Raw genomic sequence first — 16,256 nt, 5'->3', positions numbered from 1 at the left:
ACTCTATCTAATATGTAGGATTTCAAACCAATTAAAAATTTGTTAACTTTGAATTGGTAAATCATTACCGCGGTAAACTGTGATAACCCGATAGGTCATCTTTAATTTAACATTTAATTCTGTGCTCCGAGACCTCGAAGAGCATCATTCAGCATTGATCGACTTGCGTGCGCAGTCTGTATATTTATCCGAAAAACGTTTATGTGAAAAATTGATAAAAATATGAAATAGTGCTTCAAAACTCATTTGAATTGACTTCGGTCAACGTTTTGAGCAAACGGACCCGGATCAGTGTTCTGACGGTCCCGGTGGATCCGTATCGTGATTTGGGACCCGGAATCGAATTCGGAAGTCCCTACCTCGAATTATCGCCATTTGACGTAAACTAGAAATTTAAAGGTTTAAAGAATTCCTAAATTGGCCATAATTGGATTTTTGTTGATACCGGGTCCCGATTTGGATTCCGAGAGTTTGATCAGCTTCGTAACAATATTTATGACTTGTGTACAAATTTTGAAGTTATTCCGAGGTGCATAGGCACGTTTTCCGTTAGTTTTTGAAAAAAATAAAAAAAATTGATTTTATAAAGCTTGAGTTTATAAATTTGACCGAGAATTGACTTTGATGATGTCGGGTTTGGATTATACATATAAAATAATCTACTATACCCACTTACAATTTGAATATAAAGAATTAATTTTGCAAAGATCTCATGTGCAATCTTTTATTGTACTCCCGTGAAAGGGTCATATAATAACATGTTTAATGGACTACAAGAGTGTGTAAGATTTGTTTTGTTTTTCTGAAAAAATCATGTGAAATAGCTGCAGTTACATTATACACAATTTTGGATATAGAGAGATACTTAAAGATAAATAGAAAATTTATATAACATTTACTATACTCAAACTCAATTATCTTAACATGAATTCTCGATTCCTACAATAATACATTTACATAATAAAGAGGATTTTTTTTTTCTACCACCCAAATGAAAACAGAAGCTTTTAGCAAATGTATAAAAGAAAGAAAAATAAACAAACCCTTTGAAGTGAATCAATGTTGTTAAAGGCAAAAGCCGTGGTACGGCAACATGCAAAGGAATAAATTGGTCGGACCAAATAATAAATTCGAAATACAGTTATTTGAAATTTTGCTAAGTTGCACATATGATTTTCAAACTTTAGGAAACAAATATGCAATCCTTAGCTTCTTTATATCCATCATCACTTGTGGATTCTCCAATCAAATTACATATGAAGTGAATTTGTGGCATATCTCAATTTCACTTGCCTATCTAGGCTGGTCCATCTGCAAAGGTACATGGACATGCTTCTTTCTTTTGTCCTTGTTATTTCCTTTTCCTAGTACCAGTAGGTTGATTAAAATAAGCAATTTTGTCAGGTCATTGCCAACTTAGCCAATTGATCAAAATACTCCAAAGAGATATATAGTTGGATTGCAAAACTGCCACATGAATTAGAGACGCTAAGTACGTGTTGGCATCACACTACTACTATATATATACTAGTAAGGAGTAGCCCACGGGCCCAATATGGATAACAAAAGTATGAATGACTTGACAAATCCTCATTTCACAATACAGAACATTGAATAAATCATAAGTATACATTATTGGCATATGCATCTTTCCTGATATCAAGTAAAGAAGAGGGTAACTGCAAATCTTTGCACAGTTATTTATGCTTTACCATCTCCTAAGATTTTCTTTTTACAGCTTTAACTACTACACTTGTAAGACAGAAGATTTACAATAAAATGATTTTTTTTTCTTTCTGAAAAATCTTATTTCAATTTGTAATTCCTAACTTGTCCAAACAATTGAGCCTCCAGAACAACTTCAGCCAAGTGCTATCCAGTTAGCCACTATTATATAAACTTCAAGTAATCCTTTGGTTGGCCTGGCAAGAAGCTCCCACACAAGTCGACTTTTAAGCTAGCCGTACTCATAAAAGCTGACAGGAAAACTGAAAGGAAGAAAGCACCTCAGTATATAAAAAGAATATATGCACGTAATATTCAGATTAGGTTGAGTAATTATTTGTGAGAAATTAGCTTCTTTTTTTCACGTCCTGTATAAGAAATCCAAGATAATAGGTACTCTTCATAGTTTCTAATGTTAAAATAATATCTTCTTCTCTCCTCACCTCTTCTAAAGATCCTCTTCTACACAAGTAAGATAGCAAAACTTTGAGATCAGTTGTGAACTTTCAAACATTCAATAATGTTCGCCGAAAATAAGATCACTCTTACCGGCTTATCAATGTGCATCTAATACTATAGACAAAATATATATTAGCTCTATATATTTCAAAATTTCATCTAACATGATTACATACATCCAGTGTCCACTTCCACTTGATGCCAGAGGAAACAACTTCATCGGCACTTAGGGAGGTAAACTCTTGATGAATGTACAATGACAAGGTATAGGAAAATAGGAAACCTTAATATGAGGATACCTTAACAACAACATGAACCAACTACAGTAACTCTACAAGCAAATGTTACTTTAAGTTCCAACTCTCACTTACAAAGACCAAATGTGAAGAACAAATGATAAAATAGCTTATCGGGGCTACGCAATGTTAAACTCATCTAGATTTCAAACGAATCTAGTGGCAGTTAATAAGTAAGAATAGTAATCTAGATGAAACTGCATTTTCATTCACATTTATAGTTCAATACTGTATTTAATTGTGCAGTGTTTGATTTTGCTTGCTCAGCGAATACTAATCTAGATTTTTCAAAATAATAAAAAGAGAACCTAGCTCAAAATCAACGCACGCCACACATCACTCATTCCAAGACTAATTATTATAAGCATCAATAACAAATATATGGACAAAAAATTTGATAAACAATTCACGATAAAGTAAAATATCAATTGTTTAAGATCGCCTTTTCAGAACTACAGGAAAAGTATGACTTAGACCTTTGATAGCACCCACAAAGCAAGCCAAAGCGCTCAACTTGATTTGAGCCTCGTTTTAGGGCTTAAGTGCGCCTTTGACAACATTGTATTAGTGTATGCATAAACTCCACAATTATTTGTAGTCCTAAAGTACTATCCATGATTGAAGCGAAACAATGTTACCCTGTGTATCATTTACCAAAGCAAATCAGGAAAGTTAGCAGCAAAAGGAAAAAGAAGGAACAATTTATATATTTTTTATACATTCGTGTATATATGTATGTGTTCTTTTTGTAGGATACGGTAGTAAAACTAAAAGCACATAATATAGAGCAGTTGAACACATTGCATCTGAACTTTGTCCTAACCATGCAAGATCAGACAATATACAAAAGTTATGAAACAACATAGGAAAAGGATCAACTGGCATACTTTAAGGAATACTAATTAGAAGTTGGAGCTGGATCTCATTCATAGCAGTATCAGCAACACTCAGAATCCCATCCTGGAAACCCTATAAAAAGAAAATGACAAATCTGCTGCAATTGGTTCTCTAGAAAAAAAGATATAAAGTATAATTCGATGCCTAGTTACTACCTTACAGATATACTTACTTGACTCTAAGGATTCGCGAGGTGAATTCCCTGCACAAGAATAATCCAAAAGTCATTATCAGTGTGACATCCAGCTTAGCTAAATAATAAATGTTTGTGGAAGCAAATGAAAATTATTTCAGAAGCAATTGTCTAACATGACAGCAAATAAATATATATTATTGAATAATATTATCTAGTAGTAATAATAACATACCTCTTGGGTTGCTGAATGATGTGTATGTTGTACACCTCCTGCGCGAAAAAGGGCAGGAAATAAACGAACTTTTAAGTTGCTTTAGGCATATTATCAAACACCTTAGCTACATCAATATGTGCAATACTATAGTAGAGCGCTTACCTATGCATAGAGAATTTTCATAAGAGGCGTTTGAACAGGTAGTCAAATTCATGTACAGAACTCACCAAGAAAAATAAAGAAATGACAAAGAGCCAAAATAATAATTCATCTATCAAAAAATACAAAATGGTACACTTGCAAATCCATAGGAGAATTTCAGAAGTAGAATGAAGATGTCTAAACAAAGTAATCTGTAAGAAAAAATAGAGAATGAAGATGAATCAAAATCTATATACACACCCAGTTGTGTCGCAACAGCAGGACCGAAACACAGATCAAAGACAACGAAGAATTATGATTTACAATTATTGACATCATGCAAAATTCTAGTAAGAAATTAAAGATATACCCAGCAGATTGTGGTTACACCAGTAGAAATAAAGTAATACCTTGAAAAACCCAACACACACTCAGAAGAACATGAATTTTGAAGATATATATAAAATGAAACATGATAGGAACTCAGAAGAACAAAAGCAGAGCAAAATTAGTAAATCAAGAAGGGAAAGAATGAATTTCGATTTAACTATCACGAATCACGAATTATTCCTAATTTCTAAAGATACAGTACACGTGTTTCATGGAGAATAAAATAGTACACGTGTTTGGCAATAGTGTTGTATGTGTTCGGATCGATTCACAATTGAAGATATATATAAAATGCAATAAGTTGGATTCCGTATCTCAAGAATCAAGATCTTGCAATATATTTGATCCATTATACCAAATAACTGATCTTGATACATGGATATACGACGGTATCATATCAGAACTTATTTTAAATTTTTTAATTTAAACATTAATTTATATTAAAAGATATTATTTATCGTGAGTTGATGATATACAATTATGAATTTATAAAATCTAATGGTGATTTATTATGGTTTCTCTACTAAGACTAATATTCATGGAACATTTGTTTATCTCAAATCAAAACAGATAAAATAAAAAAAAAAGAAAAAAAAAAAGAGATGTCATGTATTCAGTAAACTAAATATCCGAGCGTTGGAGAAAAGGGTGGCTAAAAGAAGATCCTTTATTTACCAATACATGACTATCATATTTATTAATTATGCCCGAGTAAAGAAAAGAATTTTTCAACACATGGTGAAATTTTAACTTCTAACGAGTAATAAAGAGAAACACAATAGATATTACTGACCTCTATTTGAATTAATTTTTTTTGGAGGGCACCTCTATTTGAATTATTAACTATTCAAAAGATAGAAAAACCAACAATCCATTTGAATAAGGAAAAACTTGCTTTTTACATATGTACGAATACATTAAAACTGTTTTAACCTTTAAAAAGTTATAATAGAGAAATTTGTGAATACAATTTCAGCAAAAATAAGAAGAAGAAAAAAGCATTTCTTTGAAAGACAAGGGGAAAGTTTAAGTGATTTTTTTTTTAAAATGCAAACAAATAAATGATTGTATCTCAAATAAATGAAAAAATTGAGAGATAAAAAAATAAAAAAGGGTTTTTTTTTCTGTTGGACTCAGGCTAGCAAATTAAGAGACGAAGTTAGATTATCAAGACATGTCTGTAAAAGAAAAATATACTTTGTTACTGTCTACCAACTTTTGACGGATCAAAAAGTTTGAGGAGGGGTAGACTCAAATTAGTATTGGTGAAGACGAAGACGATATACAATGTTTTAAAGTTTGAGATATATAATAAGTATTTTAAGTACTTCTAACTTTTCTTAAATACTAAAATATATCTACTGAAGAAAGAAGTTAATAAGCATTGATTTGGTTCTAACAAATAGGTTATATTGAGTAGTAATAAGATATAATACAATTTTCAAAAAAGATGTAGAGATTTTGTCAAGATTTTGCACAAATGACTTTGTAGATCTCCTCGTTAGAGCTTTCAGTAGTTGTTTGTTCATAGTCATATTCATCACTTAATGAATTTGAAAAGAAAATATGTCAAAAGTGTTATAAAATATAACTCAAAGTAACAATATGGAACAAGGAAAAACAAGCTAAGAGATATAGAGAGAAAGAGAGGAAAGATTCTTATTTCTTTTTCAATTGTGTGTATTTTTCTATCTATTACAAGGCCTTTATATATGCATGAAAAGTGAAGAAAATATGTCATTGAATATATCATTAAACATAGAAAATATGTCATTGAATATGTCATTAACCTTTTGAGATGAAGATCATGGAGGAAGAGTAGACATCCACCATAATTTGATATTTCTTATAACACTCCCCCTTGGATGTCCATAGATAATGTGCCTCGCTAAAACCTTATTAGAAAAAAAATCCTAGTGAAGGAAATAGAGTATACATGTTTAGAAATACGCTTTCTGGTTGCCTCATTAAAAACCTTGCAAGGAAAATCCAGTAGGACAAAACCTTGTAAGAAAAAAAGAGTACAACGCGTATTAACTCCCCATGATGAGAGCATCAGTTCACATCCTTAAGCCTTTGCATCCCAATTTTGTATACTAGTTTCTTGAAGATTGACGTCGGTAGAGATTTGGTGAACAAATCAGCCATATTATCACTTGAATGAATCTGTTGCACATTGATATCACCATTCATTTGAAGATCATGTGTAAAAAATAACTTTGGTGAAATGTGCTTCGTCCTGTCTTCTTTTATGAATCCTCCATTCAATTGGACTATGCATGGTGCATTGTCTTCATACAAAATTATGGGTAGTTTGTCACACTTCAAACCACATTTGTCTCGAATAAGATGTATTATAGAATTCAACCAAACACATTCTCGACTTGCTTCATGAATAGCAATTATCTCGGCATGATTAAAAGAAGTAGCCACAATTGATTGCTTAGTCGATCACCAAGATATGGCAGTGCCTCCACATGTAAACACATAGCCTGTTTGAGATAAAGCCTTGTGTGGGTCAAATAAATACCCAGCATCGGCATAATTAACAAAACTGGGATTGTAATCATTGACATAAAATAAGCCTATATCGGTAGTCCCTTTAGATACCGCAACATGTGTTTGATTCTTGTAACGACCCGGCTGGTCGTTTTGAGAGTAATAGCCCCGATCCCTATTAACTTCTTTCCCCATATCTATTTCTGCTATTGTGACTTGTCGGGATGATTGATTTTGAGTTTCGGAGTGTTTTAGGATACTTAGTCCCTAAATGAGAGCTTAAGCCTTACGATTTGGGCTGTAGTCGGAACTATGTGAAGACGACTCTGGAATAGAATTCCGTCGGTTCCATTAACTCCGTTAGGTAATTTTGGGTGTAGGGGCGTGTCCGGATGGTGTTTTGGAGGTCCGTAGCTCATTTAGGCTTGAAATGGCAAAAGTCGAATTTTTGGAGTTTTGGGCCGGTAGTGAAATTTTTTATATCGGGGTCGGAATCCGATTTCGGAAGTTGGAATAGGTCCGTAATATGGAATATGACTTGCGTGAAAAATTTGGGGTCAATCGGACGTGGTTTGATAGGTTTCGGCATCAGTTGTAGAATTTTGAAGTTTCAAGTTCTTTAAGTTTGAATTGGAAGGTGATTCGTGATTTTAGCATTTTTTGATGTGATTTGAGAGCTCGACTAAGTTCGTATGGTATTTTAGGACTTGTTGGTAAGTTTGGTGGGGGCCTCGGGTGAGTTTCGGATGCTTAACAGATCACTTTTGGACTTTGGAAGATAGCAGATTTTTGGTGTTCTGTTGCACGCATTTTCTTCTTCGCGTTCGCGAGGGAGCCCTCGTGTTCGCGTAAGGTATCTGGGAAGGGCAGCTGAATTACTCTTCGCATCCGCGATGTCGTTCTCACGTTCGCGAAGGTGTGGAACCTCGAAGCTACGTGTTCGCGACATGGTCCTCGCGTTCTTGAAGAAGAACTGGAGGCATGCGAGATTTCGTGCTTCGCGTTCGCGATGGAGATCCCGCGTTCGCGAAGGGTCAAGCTGATTGGTCTTCACGTTCGCGACATGTTCATCGTGTTCGCGATGGAGGATTTTTGGGCTGAAGTAAATTGTACTTCGCGAACGCACGAAGAAAGACGCGTCTGGGCAGTATTAAAGTTTTCAAAACGGGGGTTATGCCATTTTTATCAAAAACTTGAGTTGGGAGCTCGGATTTTGGACGAGGGATTGAGGAATTTTCAGAGACATCGATTGGGTAATGATTTTTAACTTCTTTATGGTTGTATTCCACTAATCTATGCTTGAATTCATCGTTTAATTTCGGATTTGGGGTGAGAAATTGAGAAATATTCTTAGGCCGAATTTTGGGATTTTGATCAAGATTTTGGTATCGGATTTAAACAATTTTGGTACGAGTAAACTCGGGAGTGAATGGGTGTTCGTATTTTTGCGACTTTTATTCGATTCCGAGACGTGGGCCCCACAGGCGATTTTTAAGTAAATTTCGGAATTTTTATTAAAATGTTGATTTCATTAATTAGATGAGTCGATTATGGTTCTATTTATGATATGTAATTGCTTTTGGCTAGATTTGGGCCATTCGGAGCCGAATATTCATGGGAAAGGCATTGTGACCGATTATTTGTGGTTGATTCAAGGTAAGTGGCTTGCCTAACTTTGTGTGGGGGAAATTCCCTTAAGATTTGGAACTATTGTGCTATGTGAGCGTCGTGTACGTGAGGTGACGAGTACGTATACCGACTAGTTGTGGAAAACCCTATTTTCTTACTGAGCAGCAACATGTTTTCCTGTTATTTTGAGTTATACCATTTTAATGAGTACTAATCTATTTTCAGTTCTTAATTGAGTTATTCCAATATGTGTAGCTATCATGTTTAGTCTAATACAACATGTCTACGTGTTTTAATTGTTTATGTGAATTATGTGCAGCATGCTTAATGCATTTCATGCTTCTTCCCTGACTAGTACTTAGTCTAAATTGTAAGAATTTTGTGATGTAGTTGTATTTCTATCATTCGCGCTGCATATTTATTTTGGGACTACAGAACGGTATTCTGGGAGATCCCCTGTACTGCATATTTACTTTGGGACTACGAAACGGTATTCCGGGAGATCCCCATGCACATTTACTTTGGGACTACGGAACGGTATTCCGGGAGATCCCCCTGCATATTTACTTTGGGACTACGGAACGGTATTCCGGAAGATCCCCCTGCACATTTATTTTAGGACTACGGAACGTTATTCCGGGAGATCCCCCTACACATTTACGTTTGGGACTACGAGACGGTATCTCGGGAGATCCCCTGTTGTGTTTCTGTGTACTAAGCTGTTACCTTCTATGATTTCATTGTTGTTAAATTTCAGCTTTTATTTTATTGTGGTATTATATTCTATATTGTTTTATTATATATTTGCCAGTGGGGCCTTGACCTGACCTCGTCACTACTCGACCGAGGTTAGGCTTGGCACTTACTAGGTACCGATTGTGGTGTACTCATGCTACTCTCTGCACATATTTTTCGTGTGCAGATCTAGGTGTACCTTATCAGCCGCACTATCAGTGAGCCGGGACAGCTTTCGAGACTTCAAGATATATCTGCCGCATCCGCAGACCTCAGACTCCCCTTCTACTCTTTCTCATGTCCATTGTCTTCTGTATTTTTCTTTGTGAGATTCTGATGTAAAGAGACACTAGATTTTTCCTTCTGTAGTTTGTGATTCACGATATTCCGGGTTTTGGAATTTGTTGTGTATTTTTGAATAGTTGGTTAAATTTATATTTTTATTTTATTATTCCGCAAATGTTAGGCTTACCTAGTTGTAGAGACTAGGTGCCGTCACGACGTCACACGGAGGAAAAATTGGATCGTGACAATTTAGTATTAGAGCTCTAGGTTCGTAGGTATCGTGAGTCACAAACCGATTTATTAGAGTCTCGCAGATCGGTACGGAGATGTCTGTACTTATCTTCGGGAGGCTATGGAACTATTAGGAAAAAAATTTCACTACTTTGATTCCCTGTCGTGCGAAAATTGTTGACTTCAAAGATTCTAAACTTCTGTTTTCGATTTTCTCACAGATGGTGAGGACACGTACAAGCGGATCTGATGACCAGGCACCTGCGCCCCCTGCTAGAGCCACGAGAGGCCGGGGCAGGGGTAGAGACCGAGGACGTCCACGCGGTGCAGCCAGAGCACCCACACGAGCTGCTACAGAAGAGCCCCAGTAGCTCAAGCTGGAGGGCAGACACCTGAGATACCTGTTGCTGCACTAGCCCTCCAAGAGACTCTAGCCCAATTTCTGAGCATGTTCAGCACCTTAGCTCAGGCTTGATTGATTCCACTTGCTCCTGCTACATCTCAGGCTGGGGGAAGAGCACAGACTCCCGTCGCCGGTACTCCAAAGCAGCGGGTTCAGGTCGACCAGGTTCCATAGGTTGTACCAATGCAGCCGGTAGCTCCAGCTCAACCCGAGGTTAGGGCAGCAGCTTCTGAGGCGGAGCAGCTCAGACCTGAGAGGTACAAGAAGTACCACCCACCTACCTTCAGTGGATTGGATACAGATGATACTCAGGGTTTTCTGGAGGAGTGTCATTGTATTCTCCGTACTATGGGCATAGCGGAGATGAGCGGGGTTTCTTTTACAACATCCCAACTTAGAGGAGCAACCTATCAGTGGTGGCATGCTTGTGAGTTGAGTAGTCCGGCTGAGGCAGCTTCACTTACATGGACTCAGTTCTGGGACATATTTTTGAGAGAGTATGTCCCTCAGAGCCTCAGGGACTCATGGCGCACGGAGTTTGAGCTGTTGCGCCAGAGTGCTATGACTGTGTTAGTGTATGCAGTTCGTTTCAGTAATTATACCCGACATGCATCGGCCTTAGTTTCCACAGTTCGAGAGAGGGTTCGCCGGTTTATTGAGGGTCTCCATCCTAGCATCCGGAGTAGTATGACCAGGGAATTGGAGATGGATATTTCTTATCAGCAGGTTGAGGGTATTTCCAGGAGATTCGAGGGCATGTTTGCCCGGGATAGAGAGGAGAGGGAGGCCAAGAGGTCTCGAGAGGCTGGTTATTATTCTGGAGCTCGTGCCCCAACAGCTCGCCATGGTAGGGGGTTATGTGAGCCGCCCCGTTCATTCAACTCTTCCAGCCTCCAGCGGTGTTCCAGCTCTTTCTAGACCCCAGGAGCCTTATTATGCACCGCCAGTATCTAGTGTGCCTCCTGCACAGGGTGTTCCTAGTGGCCAGTCCAGCAGACCTGGCCCGATCCAGTCACAACAGCCACGCCCTCCCAGAGCTTGTTTTGAGTGTGGCGACACTTGCCACATGGTGAGGGATTGCCCCAGGATTAAAAGGGGTGCACCTCTACAGACTTTTCAGCCACAACGTGCTCCATCGGTTCCTCAGGCTATGATTACAGTACCAGCTGCCACCCCACCTGCTCAACCAGCTCGAGGTGGAGGTTGGGGAGGTAGAGGTCGCCCTAGAGGGGGAGGCCAGGCCAGATATTATGCACTTCCTGCTCGTACAGAGGCAGTTGATTCTGATTCTGTCATTACAGGTATTGTTCCGGTCTGTCATAGAGATGTGTCGGTATTATTTGACCCAGGCTCTACATATTCTTATGTGTCCTCTTATTTTGCTCCGTATTTGGGCGTATCTCGGGATTGTTTGAGTTCCCCTATTTATGTATCTACTCCTGTGGGAGATTCTCTTGTTGTGGACTGCGTGTATCGGTCGTGTTTGATTGCTCTTAGTGATTTTGAGACCAGAGCCAATTTATTATTACTCAGCATAGTGGACTTTGATATTATTTTAGGCATGGACTGGTGTTCGCCCCATTATGCTATTCTTGATTGTCCACTAAAACTGTGACGCTGGCTATGCCAGGTTTACCACGATTTGAGTGGAGAGGTGCCTTAGAGTATACTCCCAGCAGAGTTATTTCTTTTCTTAAAAGTCAACGAATGGTTGAGAAGGGGTGTGACGCGTATCTAGCTTATATGAGAGATGTCAGTATTGATACCCCTACAGTTGAGTCAGTTCCAGTAGTAAGGGACTTTCCAGATGTGTTTCTAACTGATCTTCCGGGCATGCCGCCCGACAGAGATATTAATTTTAACATTGATTTGTTGCCGGGCACTCAACCCATCTCTATTCCTCCATATCGTATGGCTCCTCCTGAACTGAAGGAGTTAAAAGAGCAGTCACAAGAATTGCTTGGTAAAGGCTTCATTCGGCCCAGTATGTCACCTTGGGGTGCTCCTATCCTATTTGTGAAGAAAAATGATGGTTCTATGCAGATGTGTATTGATTACCGCCAGTTGAACAAAGTCACAGTGAAGAACAGGTACCCATTACCTCGTATTGATGACTTATTTGATCAGTTACAGGGTGCTAGAGTGTTTTCCAAGATTGACTTGCGTTCTGGCTATCATCAGTTGAAGATTCGGGAGCCGGACATCCCGAAGACTGCTTTCAGGACCAGATATAGTCACTATGAGTTTCTTGTCATGTCATTTGGGCTGACCAATGCCCCAGCAGCCTTTATGCATTTGATGCACAGTGTGTTCCGGCCTTATCTTGATTCTTTCGTCATTGTGTTTATTGATGACATCCTGATATATTCCCGATCTTGGGAAGATCATGAGCAGCACCTGAGGACCGTGCTTCAGACTTTGAGGGAGAAGATATTGTATGCAAAATTTTCTAAGTGTGAATTCTGGCTTGATTCAGTGGCATTCTTGGGCCACATAGTGTCTTATGATGGGATCAAGGTAGATCCAAAGAATATTGAAGCAGTGCAGAGTTGGCCCAGACCGTCCTCAGCTATAGAGATCCGGAGTTTTATTGGTTTGGCGAGGTATTACCGCCGATTTGTAGAGGGTTTCTCATCTATTGTAGCATATATGACCAGGTTGACCCAGAAGGGTGCTCCGTTTAGGTGGACAGAGGAGTGTGAGGAGAGCTTTCAGAAGCTCAAGACAGCTTTGACTACCGCCCCAGTATTAGTATTGCCTTCAGGTTCAGGGTCTTATACAGTTTATTGTGATATGTCACGCGTTGTCCTAGGCGCGATGTTGATGCAGGACCGTAGGGTGATTGCCTACGCGTATAGACAGCTGAAGGTGCATGAAAAGAACTATCTTGTTCACGACCTTGAGCTAGCAGCTATTGTTTATGCCTTGAATATTTGGAGGCATTATTTGTACGGAGTTCCTTGTGAGATTTACACTGATCACCGGAGTTTGCAGCACTTGTTCAGGCAGAAGGACCTTAATTTGCGTCAGCGGAGGTGGTTGGAGCTACTTAAAGACTATGATATCACTATATTGTACCACCCGGGGAAGGCCAACGTAGTGGCCGACGCCTTGAGTCGCCGAGCAGAGAGTTTGGGGAGTTTGGCATATCTTCCGGCAGCTGAGAGGCCCTTAGCCTTGGATGTTTAGGCCTTAGCCAGCCAGTTCGTGACATTGGATATTTCAGATCCTAGCCGGGTATTAGCTTGTGTAGTTGCTCGATCTTCTCTTTATGACCGTATCAGGGAGCGCCAGTATGATGATCCTCATCTTCTAGTTCTTCAGGACAGGGTTCGGCGAGGTGATGCCAGAGATGTGACTATTGGTGATGATGGTGTGATGAGGATACAGGGCGGGATCTGTGTGCCCAATGTAGATGGGCTTCAGGAGTTGATTCTCGAGGAGGCCCACAGATCGCGGTACTCCATTCATCTCGGTGCCGCGAAGATGTACCAGGATTTGAGACAGCACTATTGGTGGAGGAGGATGAAGAAGGATATAGTTGGGTTTGTGGCCAAGTGTCTAAACTGTCAGCAGGTCAAATATGAGCACCAGAGGCCGGGTGGATTACTTCAGAGGTTAGAGATCCTAGAGTGTGAGTGGGAGCGGATCACCATGGACTTTGTAGTTGGACTTCTACGGACTTTGAGAAAGTTTGATGATATTTGGGTGATCGTGGATCGGCTAACCAAGTCAGCTCATTTTATTCCAGTATTGACCACTTATTCTTCTGAGAGGTTGGCTGAGATTTATATCGGAGGGATTGTCCACCTGCATGGTATTCCAATATCCATCATTTCAGACAGAGGTAAACAATTCACATCACGGTTCTGGAGAGCCGTACAGCGGGCGTTGGGTACTAGGGTGGAGCTGAGCACAGCCTTTCACCCTCAGACGGACGGGCAGTCCGAGCGCACAATTCAGATTCTTGAGGATATGCTCTGTGCCTGTGTGATGGAGTTCGGAGGGTCATGGGACCAATACTTGCCACTTGCAGAGTTTGTATACAACAATTACCAGTCCAACATTCAAATGGCACCGTATGAGGCTTTGTATGGTAGGCAGTGCCAGTCCCCAGTGGGATGGTTTGGGCCGGGCGAGGCCCGATTGTTGGGTACAGAGTTGGTCCAGGATTCCCTGGATAAGGTGAAGGTGATTCAGGAGAGACTTCGCGCAGCCCAGTCCAGGCAGAAGAGTTATGCGAATCGGAAGGTTCGTGATTTGGCGTTTATGGTTGGTGAGCGGGTCTTGCTTCGGGTATCGCCTATGAAGGGCGTCATGAGTTTCGGGAAGAAGGGCAAGCTGAGCCCGAGGTTCATTGGTCCTTTTGAGATATTGCGGCGAGTTGGGGAGGTTGCTTATGAGCTTGCCTTGCCTCCCAGCCTAGCAGGAGTTCACCCAGTATTCCACGTTTATATGCTCTAGAAGTATCACGGTGATCCGACTCATGTATTGGATTTCAGCTCAGTCCAGTTGGACAAGGATCTATCTTATGTTGAGGAGCCAGTAGTCATTTTGGACAGGCAGGTCAGAAAGCTCAGGTCAAAAAATATTGCTTCAGTAAAGCTCCAGTGGAGAGGTCAGCCGGTCGAGGAGGTGACTTGGGAGACCGAGCAGGTTATGCGCAGCCAGTACCCTCATCTTTTCACAATTTCAGGTATGTCTTTATACTCGTTCGAGGACGAATGATTGTTTTAAGAGGGGGAGGATGTAACGATCCGGTCGGCTATTTTGAGAGTAATAGACTCGATCCCCTATTAACTGTTTTTCCTATATCTATTTCTGCTATTGTGACTTGCCGGGATGATTGGTTTTGAGTTTCGGAGTGTTTTGGGATACTTAGTCTCTAAATGAGAGCTTAAGCCTTAGGATTTGAGCCGTAGTCGGAACTATATAAAGACGACTTCGGAATGGAATTCCATCGGTTCCATTAGCTCCGTTAGGTGATTTTGGGTTTAGGGGCGTCTGGATGGTATTTTGGAGGTCCATAGCTCATTTAGGCTTGAAATGGCGAAAGTCGAATTTTTGAAGTTTTGGGCCAGTAGTGGAATTTTTGATATCGGAGTCGGAATCCAATTCAGGAAGTTGGAATAGGTCCGTAATATCGAATATGACTTGCGTGAAAAATTTGGGGTCAATCGGACGTTGTTTGATAGGTTTCGGCATCGGTTGTAGAATTTTGAAGTTTCAAGTTCTTTAAGTTTTAATTGGAAGGTGATTCATGATTTTAGCATTTTTTGATATGATTTGAGAGCTAGACTAAGTTCGTATGGTATTTTAGGACTTGTTGGTATATTTGGTTGAGGTCCCGGAGGCCTCGGGTGAGTTTCAGATGCTTAACGGATCACTTTTGGACTTTGGAAGATAGCAGATTTCTGGTATTCTGTTGCAGGCATTTTCTTCATCGCGTTCACGAGGGATCCCTCACATTCGCGTAAGGTATCTGGGAAGGGCAGTTGAATTACTCTTCGCGTCCGCGATGTCACTCTCACGTTTGCGAAGGTGTGGAACCTCGAAGCTACGCATTCGCGACATGGTCCTCGCATTCGCGAAGAAGAACTGCAGGCAGGCGATATTTCGTGATTCGCGTTCGCGATGGAGATCCCGCGTTCGCGAAGGGTCAAGCTGAGTGGTCTTCATGTTCGTGACATGTTCATCGCGTTCGCGGTGGAGGATTTTTGGGCCGAAGTAAATTGTCTTTCGCGAACGCGAGGGTGTGGTCGCGTTCGCGAAGAAGGACGCATCTGGGAAGTATTAAAGTTTTCAAAACGGGGGTTATGCCATTTTTATCAAAAACTTGAGTTGGGAGCTCGGATTTTGGACGAGGGATTGAGGGATTTTCAGAAATATCGATTGGGTAATGATTCTTAACTCCTTTATGGTTATATTCCAATAATCTATGCTTGAATTCATCGTTTAATTTCGGATTTGGGGTGAGAAATTGAGAAAAGTTCTTAGGCCGAATTTTGGGGTTTTGATCGAGATTTTAATATCGGATTTGAACAATTTTGGTACGAGTAAACTCGGGAGTGAATGGGTGTTCGTATTTTTGCGACTTTTACTTGATTCCGAGACGCTTTTTGAGTAAATTTCGGATTTTTTGTTAAAGTGTTGATTTCATTAATTAGATGAGTCTATTATGGTTGTATTTATGATATGTAATTGCTTTTGGCTAGA

The 16,256-nt window shown here is 39.9% G+C and overlaps 1 long non-coding RNA gene across 3 annotated transcripts; it reads right to left on the bottom strand.

Annotated features, from left to right (window-relative positions):
• Window positions 1–1,593: 1,593 nt before the first annotated feature.
• On the bottom strand, window positions 1,594–4,619 carry LOC138893385 (uncharacterized). 3 transcript variants are annotated; one of them, XR_011408766.1, is made up of 4 exons: window positions 3,746–4,619; window positions 3,550–3,628; window positions 3,368–3,449; window positions 1,594–3,119 (listed from the first exon to the last, which is right to left on the bottom strand). It is a non-coding gene; the product is annotated as an uncharacterized lncRNA (long non-coding RNA). The 3 variants fall into 3 exon arrangements; XR_011408764.1 differs by having other exon boundaries at window positions 1,594–3,449; XR_011408765.1 differs by having other exon boundaries at window positions 1,594–3,449; window positions 3,550–3,579; window positions 3,746–4,618.
• Between the last annotated feature and the right edge of the window lie 11,637 nt (window positions 4,620–16,256).

The sequence above is a fragment of the Nicotiana tomentosiformis genome, chromosome 6 (genome assembly GCF_000390325.3).
Source record: "Nicotiana tomentosiformis chromosome 6, ASM39032v3, whole genome shotgun sequence".
NCBI lineage: Eukaryota > Viridiplantae > Streptophyta > Magnoliopsida > Solanales > Solanaceae > Nicotiana > Nicotiana tomentosiformis.
This window is presented reverse-complemented; position numbering and strand designations above follow the sequence as displayed.